The 8377-nt window shown below is 44.7% G+C and overlaps 1 non-coding gene across 1 annotated transcript; it reads left to right on the top strand.

Annotated features, from left to right (window-relative positions):
• Positions 1-3117: 3117 nt before the first annotated feature.
• Positions 3118-3224, top strand: LOC112135097 (U6 spliceosomal RNA). The gene has a single exon (XR_002916395.1). It is a non-coding gene; the product is annotated as a U6 spliceosomal RNA (small nuclear RNA).
• Positions 3225-8377: the final 5153 nt, after the last annotated feature.

Here is an 8377-nt window from a genome sequence, read left to right as displayed (position 1 = left end):
AAAAAAAAAAAAAAAAAAAAGGCTGGGCGCAGTGGCTCACGCCTGTAATCCCAGCACTTTGGGAGGGTGAGGCGGGCGGATCACAAGGTCAGGAGATCGAGACCATCCTGGCTAACACGGTGAAACCCTGCCTCTACTAAAAACACAAAAAATTAGCCGGGCGTGGTGGTGGGTGCCTGTAGTCCCAGCTACTTGGGGAGGCTGAGGCAGGAGAATGGCGTGAACTCGAGAGGTGGAGCTTGTAGTGAGCCGAGATTTCGCCATACTCCAGCCTGGGCAAAAGAGCGAGACTCCATCTCAAAAAAAAAAAAAGAAAAGAAAAAGAGGAAGAAAAAAGAGCAAGGGTAGAGGAGGCAGGAACTCTGCAGTGAGCAGGGAGGGGCCGTCTCCTCCCAGGTTAGGCAGCCCTGTGCCATGTACCCCGGCATGTGGGAGGTAAGGACCCTTCCCTACTTGATTGTTTCTGGGCAGAATCCAGCATGGTTAATAGCATGGGCTGGCACCCAAAGTGCTTGGCTTTGAGTCCTGGCTCAGCTATTTATCTTGCATAAGTAATTTAGCCTCTCTGTGCCTCAGCTTCCCCATCTGTAAAACGGGGATAGCGATAGTACCTGCCTTCTAGAGTTGCGATGAAATTAAAGTAGTATGTAAAAAACAGTTAAAACAGAGCTTAGCACATATAAACCACCCAATAAATGTTAGCTGCTATTATTATCTCCTTTAAATAGCTCCAAATCATAATTACAGTGAACATCATTGTATTATTTTGTTCTCCAGTTTCATCCCATGAAACCACAATATAGGCAAAAATTACCAAATCCTTTTCCTATTTTAGTGACTAAATACTTTATCAGACTCAAGATGAAACACTTTGGGCTGACTTAACAGTGATGACTAAAGTGAGGTCCAGGATGCGATTTTACTAGAAATCTTATCTCTAGGAGTACCTTCTAAGGGAATTTTCAGATATGCAAATCCAAGGTACAAAGTGGATCACCGCAGTATTATTTATGGAGTGAAAAACTGGACCCGGCCTAAGTGTGGAACAATCTGAGAATGATTAAATATGTTATGGTGCAGAAATAGGCTTTTGAAGAATTTTTAATGACTAGGAAATGCTCATGAAATAAACCTAAGTAGAAAAGCAGGCTTCAAAACTGTTTACAATTGGATCACATTTGGTAACTATGTAGGCACATTTGCAGAGAAAACAAAACCCTAGCGAAATCTATCAAGATGTTCACAGTGAAGTTTCTGAGGGTGGAACTTCAGCATGGTTTTTGTTTACATTTTCTTTATATTTTTTGGTGCCTTCCATGTTTTACACAGGAACACACACAATTTTTATATTTGGGAAAAACATTAAGTCATAAAACCAAAACATTTAAAGAAAGAAAGAATCCTTCAGAAGACATACAGTGGACTGAGAGGAACTAGGAATTGAACTCATGTTTCCTAAACTCTAGTTTTTTGGGTTTTTTTAAAGCCCAGAATGCCACACAATAGAGACAGGTGTTGCTACTTTTTAAAAATTAATTAACTTTTTTTTCAAATTTTTTTTGAGACAGAGTCTCGCTCTGTCGCCCAGGCTAGAGTGCAATGGTGCAATCTCGGCTCACTGCAACCTCCACCTCCTGGGTTCAAGTGACTCTCCTGCCTCGGACTCCTGAGTAGCTGGGATTACAGGTGCACACCACCATGCCCGGCTAATTTTTTGTATCTTTAGTAGAGACGAGGTTTCTCCATGTTGGCCAGGCTGGTCTCAAACTCCCGACCTCGTGATCCGCCCCCCTCAGCCTCCCAAAGTGCTGGGATTACAGGCGTGAGCCACCATGCCCGGCTGCTGTTGCTACTTTTCAATTTACTTTGCTCTGGGAAGAAAAGCTACGTGAAATCTGTGGGTTAAAAAATTGTAGACACAGCCCAGCACAGTGGCATGTAACTGCAGTCCTCAGGAGGCTAAGGCAGGAGTATTGCTTGAGCCCAGGAGTTTGAGGCTGTAGAGTGATATGATTGAGTCTCTGTACAGCCACTGCACTCCAGCCTGGGCAATACAGCCAAGACCCCGTCTCTAAAATTAAAAAAAAAAAAAAAAGATAAATGAAAAGATACAGGGCCGGGTGTGGGTGCAGTGGTTCACGCCTATAATCCCAGCACTTTGGGAGGCTGAGGCAGGCGGATCACCCGAGGTCAGGAGTTCAAGACCAGCCTGATCAACATGGAGAAACGCTATCTCTACCAAAAATACAAAATTAGCTGGGTGTGGTGGCATGAGCCTGTAATCCCAGCTACTTGGGAGGCTGAGGCAGAAGAATCACTTGAACCCAGGAGGTGGAGGTTGCGGTGAGCCGAAATTGCACCATTGCACTCCAGCCTGGGTAACAAAAGCAAAACTCCATCTCAAAAAAAGAAAAGAAAAGATACATAGATATGGATGAGGACAGCTGGGGAAAATAGCAGGGACTTTTTAAGGTATAGGATACAATTTGATATTGAATAATCACAACCATTTGTTTTTACATGGGGGAGAAACATCCTTGGCCCACAGCAGAATGGACGAAAGCCATCCATCCACTCTTTTGGAAGAAGTTTTTAAAAAAATTCCGTGGTTTAGCCGGGCGCGGTGGCTCACGCCTGTAATCCCAGCACTTTGGGAGGCTAAGGTAGGTGAATCACGAGGTCAGGAGTTGGAGACCAGCCTGGCCAACATGGTGAAAGCCCGTCTCTACTAAAAATACAAAAAAAAAAAAAAAAAAAAAAATTAGCCAGGCGTAGTGGCGGGCACCTGTAATCCCAGCTACTCAGGAGGCTGAGGCAGGAGAACCTCCGGGAGGCGGAGGTTGCAGTGAGCCGAGATCGCGCCATTGCACTCCAGCTGGGCAACAGGGCAAGACTCTGTCTAGGAAAAAAAAAAAAAAATCCGTGGTTTAAAAAAAAAAAGAAAAAGAAAAGCTAACTAACACAAACAAACAGGACAAGAGACATATCTAAATAGACAAGTAACAGAATTCCCAAATTCCCATGCCTCTGCACGCAGGACCTTGCTAATAAACCTCCCATTTGGAGTCCTACACCTCAAGGAAGATTACTAAGAACTCAACTTCAAAACAGCTTGGAGTGCTCACTTTGGCAGCACGTATACTAAAACTGGAACAATACAGAGGAGATTAGCATGCCCCCTGCGTAAGGATGACATGCAAATCTGTGAAGCATTCCTTTTTCTTTTTCTTTTTTTTTTTTTGAGACAGAGTCTGGCTCTGTCACTCAGGCTGGAGTGCAGTGGCGCGACCGCCACCACGCTCAGCTAATTTTTTGTATTTTTAGTAGAGACGGGGTTTCACCGTGTTGGCCAGGATGGTCTTGATCTCCTGACCTCGTGATCCACCCACCTCAGCCTCCCAAAGTGCTGGGATTAGGGCATGAGCCACCGCGCCTGGCCCATATTTTTTTAAGAAAGTTTTTTTAAAGAAAAATAAAAAAATGAAACAGCTTGGAAAACATCAGAGAAAGCCAGCAGACGATACAGGCCACTGGATCCTATTCAGCCAAGCCTGGGATCCTGCCCCTGTGCAGCTGTGTGCCTGGGCCTGCAGCTCAGCAGGAGAGGGACCTTGCAGGACTCACACCTTGGCCTGAGAGGGCAGAGTAATAAAATTAGGATTATTTATGATGCAGAAGTGATTTAATAACATTTTTCAAGAACCTGAAGGATTTATGTAGAGGAACTGCTGTTCTACTAACTAAACTCTTTTGGGTGGACTCCAAGATAAACCAGGTTTGTTTAGCTTCCGCCCTGAGCCCCTCCACTTCTTCCAGTTGCTCTTGGCAAATAATCTCTTCCACTTTACTGGAGGGTGATGGTCAAGGAGATGACCTTCTTGGCTGCTTTATCTGCTCTCCTCCCCACCTCAAAATATCTCTCAATATCTCTCTTTGTTCCTTCACTTCACAAAGGAAGAATCAAAGGAGGAGGGAGCTAACATTTATTGACTGCCTGCTATGTGCCAGCAGCTTGCAGAAACATCACCTCATTTAATTCCCACAAACACCCTGTGAGGTAGGCATAATTATCCCTGTTTTGCTTGTTAGAGAATGGAGGAAATCATATTCTTTTAGTAGCTGGTATGAGAATTTCTCTTGGGGGCGAGGCATGGTGGCTCAGGGCTGTAATCCCAGCACTTTGGGAGGCCGAGGCAGGTGGATGACTTGAGGTCAAGAGTTTGAGACCAGCCTGGACAACATGGCAAAACCCATCTCTACTAAAAATACAAAAAATTAGCCAGGTGTGGTGGTGCACGCCTGTAATCCCAGCTTCTCAGGAGGCTGAGGCATGAGAATAGCTTGAGCCCAGGAGGCAGAAATTGCAGTCTGCACTCCAGCCTGGGTGACAGAGCAAGACTGTCTAAAAAAAAAAAAAAAAAAAAAAAAAATTTATCTTGGGGAGAGAATCATCTTCATGGGAAAATGCCTTGATCAGCCTCTTTGGACAATGTGGGGGGAGGGGAGAGAGATGAGGAAATATGTGTGGAATGGGCAGGGTGAGGGGATGGTGGGCTCCTCACTCAGAAAGAAGAGGGGAGGGGCAGAGGCAAGAAAAGAGCAGGAGCTTTAGAGAAAGGCTTTGTGTGGCACAATATGCCCCTACCCTCAAAAGCATAAGTCTTAAAATCTCAAGTAAATTTACTAAGCTCATGAAATGCTGAAAGAGAATTTTTGAATGGGCTTTCTGGCATAGGGTGAAACAGAAGCCACATGTGTTTCACCTGAGATGGTGACAGGCAGTACCATAAAGGAAGTACATTTCCTAAATTCAAGAGCAGGAAGGCCCCCCACCCCCACCCCTTGACATCTGAGTTCCATAGAGAGGGGAAAACCGGGTTCAGAAGTTAATCAACTGTACTAAATTCACACAGCATCACTAACAAAGGGAATTGATCCCAGGTCTGTTTATCTCGAATGCCTATTGTTTTTACTCTATTCCACGTGCTGCTCGAAGAAAGATAGCTTTTTCCTCTCCCAGGCCAACTCTTCCTCTGTTGTACTCCATCTAATCATAGTAATTAATAGCAGTGAATATTTATTGAGTGTCTACCATATGCCAGACATTGTTGATGCATTAGCTCATTTGCTCCTCACAACGACATTATATATTTGACCATATAATTATTCACATTTTATTATATGGAAACTGCTGCTCAGAGAGGTTAAGACACTTGCTCAAGGTCCCACTGCTATAAGTGGTGAAATCAACATTTGAATCAGAGCCCATGGTCTTAACTCCATTGCGTTCTCTCATCTCATCCCTTTTCACCTCTTGAAAGAATAGTTCCTCAAATTAACCCATCTAATTAACCTGTTCTCTCCCTACCGCTCGTAGGATAGGACCTGATGGGGTTTGCAGAGGTCACGCAACACTGAACAGGGAAGGTGTTCTGATGGGCTTGGGTCAAAGCCACTGTCACAGCTCAGACTAATAGTATAACTTGGGGGTTGGTAAATTTTTTCTGTAAAGGGCCAGACAGTAAATATTTCAGGCTTACGGGCCATATGGTCTCTGTAGCCAACTACTCAACTGTGCTGTTGTAACATGAAAGTAGCCATAGTCATAAGTGAATGGGCAGGACTGTGTTCCAATAAAGCTTTATTGATGGACACTGACATTTGAATTTCCTAAAATTTTTATGTGTCACAAAATACTATTCTTCTTTTGTTTTTTTCTCCAATCATATAAAAAGGTAAAAACCATGCTTAGTGTAAAAGTTACATAAAAACTGGAAGCAGGCTGGATTTGGCCTGCAGGTGACAGTTTGCTGACTCTAGTTTTACCAAACCTTCCCTTCTTTTGGATTCTACATCCAGCTGGGCCAACTCCAGACTAAACAGCTTCTAGGCCGGGCTTTGAGCCTGCTCTCCTTTGCCTGCTCCTCTCACCTACGAAACCACACAGGTCCAGTCCACAAGCCTCTGCTCATCACTGCCCCATCAGGAGCTCTCCTCCAGTCTTCCAGCATCTCCTGACCAACCACAAGCAGTTGTTCTGCTGTCCCTGCAGAAGGTGGCCATAAAGAAAGATGGAACTGCCATCATTTAGACGACCCTGGTGAAGCAAAGCCCCAAGGACAGGTTAAAAGGGCATCACCCAAACACTATGACAAGGCTTGCAAATAATATGCTTCAAATAGACTGAACATCATAAAAGGAAATCTCTAGGAAAGGTGGAGAAGACATTGCTAACAATCTGGGTCCAAGGAAGGAGTCCTGAAGACAGAAATGGAAATGGCTTTCTCCTCCAGGAGTCCAAGGCCAGAGGACAAGATATGGAAGACAGGAGTACACCAGGGTCAGAGGACAGTTTAGGTCTAGTACCACAGAGAGGACTAAAAAGCACTGACAGCTGGTCGTGGTGGCTCACGCCTGTAATCCCAGCACTGTGGGAGGCCGAGGCGGGTGGATCACCTGAGGTCAGGAGTTCGAGACCAGCCTGGCCAACATGGCAAAACCGCATCTCTACTAGAAATACGAAAATTAGCCAGGCATGGTGGCACATGCCTGTAATCCCAGCTACTCAGGAGGGAGGCTGAGACAGGAGAATCGCTTGAACCCAGGAGGCAGAGGTACAGTGAGCTGAGATTGCGCCACTGCATTCCAGCCTGGGTGACAGAGCAAGACTCTGTCTCAAAAAAAAAAAAAAAAAAAAAAAGAGGCCAGGCGCGGTGGCTCATGCCTGTAATCCCAGCACTTTGGGAGGCCGAGGTGGGTGGATCATGAGGTCAGGAGTTCAAGACCAGCCTGGCCAAGATGGTGAAACCCTCGTCTCTACTAAAAATACAAAAAATTAGCCAGGCGTGGTGGCGGGCACCTGTAATCCCAGCTACTCAGGAGGCTGAGGCAGAGAATTGCTTGAACCTGGGAGGTGCAGGTTGCAGTGAACCAAGATCGTGCCACTGCACTCCAGCCTTGGCGAGAGACCGAGACTCCGTCTCAAAAAAAAAAAAAAACAAAAAAGCACTGACTAAGGAAAGGCTGAGAATAACAACACAACAACAAACTGCTAACATTTATTTTTTGTTAAACACCTACTGTGTTCTAGGCATACGTTGCCGGTTTTTAAAAAATAATACTCTCATTTAACTCTTTCAACACTCTGGCAAAATAGTCATTTAAAAAATCTTCTTGCATTCACTTTTTTAAAATAAATATTGTGCATCTTTTATGTGGCAGACACTATGCTAGATGCTGAGGATAAGCAAGTAAGCAAAAATAGACCTTGTGCTTGCTTTCATGGAAATTATACAGGGATTGGCAATTTTTTTTCCATAAAGGACCAGATTGTAAGTATTTTAGGTTTTGTGGGCCATAAGGCCTCTGCTGCAACTACTCAACTCTGCCACTGTAGTGAAAAAGCAACCACATACAATATGTAAAAAAGTAGGTGTGGCTGCATGCCAATAAAACTTTTTTATAAAAACAGGCTTCAGGCCAAAACTGGCTATGGTTTGCTGACCCCTGTTCTAGTAGGAGACAAACATTAAGCAAATAATTACACAAAAAGCAATCATTAAGTGACATCAGGTAGAAGTTCCTGATGCTAAAAAACACTATAATCAGAGAGATTTAACCTATTCAAGGAGATCAGAGGTTTCCCTGAAGGAGTAGGTCTTAGATCTAATGTAGTAGTTAATTAGTGAGGTGAGGGCAAGACTATTGCAGACAAAGGAAACAGCGTGTGCAAAGGCCTGGGGCAGAAAGGAGCACAGTAAACCCAAGTTAAAAGAGGTTTATAGGCCGGGTGCGGTGGCTCACGCCTGTAATCCCAACATTTTGGGAGGCTGAGGCGGGTGGATCACAAGGTCAGGAGTTCAAGACCAGCCTGGCAAAGATGGTAAAACCCCGTCTCTACTAAAAATACAAAAATTAGCTGAGCGTGGTGGCGGGTGCCTGTAATTCCAGCTACTCCAGAGGCTGAGCGAGAGAAGTGCTTGAACCCAGGAGGCAGAGGCTGCAGTGAGCCGAGATCTTGCCACTGCACTTCAGGCTGGGTGGCAGAGTGAGACTCCGTCTCAAATAAATAAATACATAAATAAATAAAAGAGGTTTATGTAGTTGGGGCAGAAAGAGTCAGTGAGTGTGAGCTCAGGCTGAAAACAGCAGGGAGTGCCGGGCCCTATAAGATCTTGTGGGTCTTGTTAGGGGATAAGGTCCCTATTTAAATACAGAGACAGCTGCACACGGAGTTAAGTAACATGCTCAAGGCCATGTAGCCTGCAAAAGGTAGAGCTAGGAGCCTTATCTCTAGACCCATGTATTCTCTTAGTGTTCATTTTGGTTCTGTGTTTGCCCAGTGTCTTTACAAATTTCCCTCTATGAAATTCCCAAA

The sequence above is a fragment of the Pongo abelii genome, chromosome 13 (genome assembly GCF_028885655.2).
Source record: "Pongo abelii isolate AG06213 chromosome 13, NHGRI_mPonAbe1-v2.0_pri, whole genome shotgun sequence".
Taxonomy (NCBI): Eukaryota; Metazoa; Chordata; class Mammalia; order Primates; family Hominidae; genus Pongo; species Pongo abelii.
This window is presented reverse-complemented; position numbering and strand designations above follow the sequence as displayed.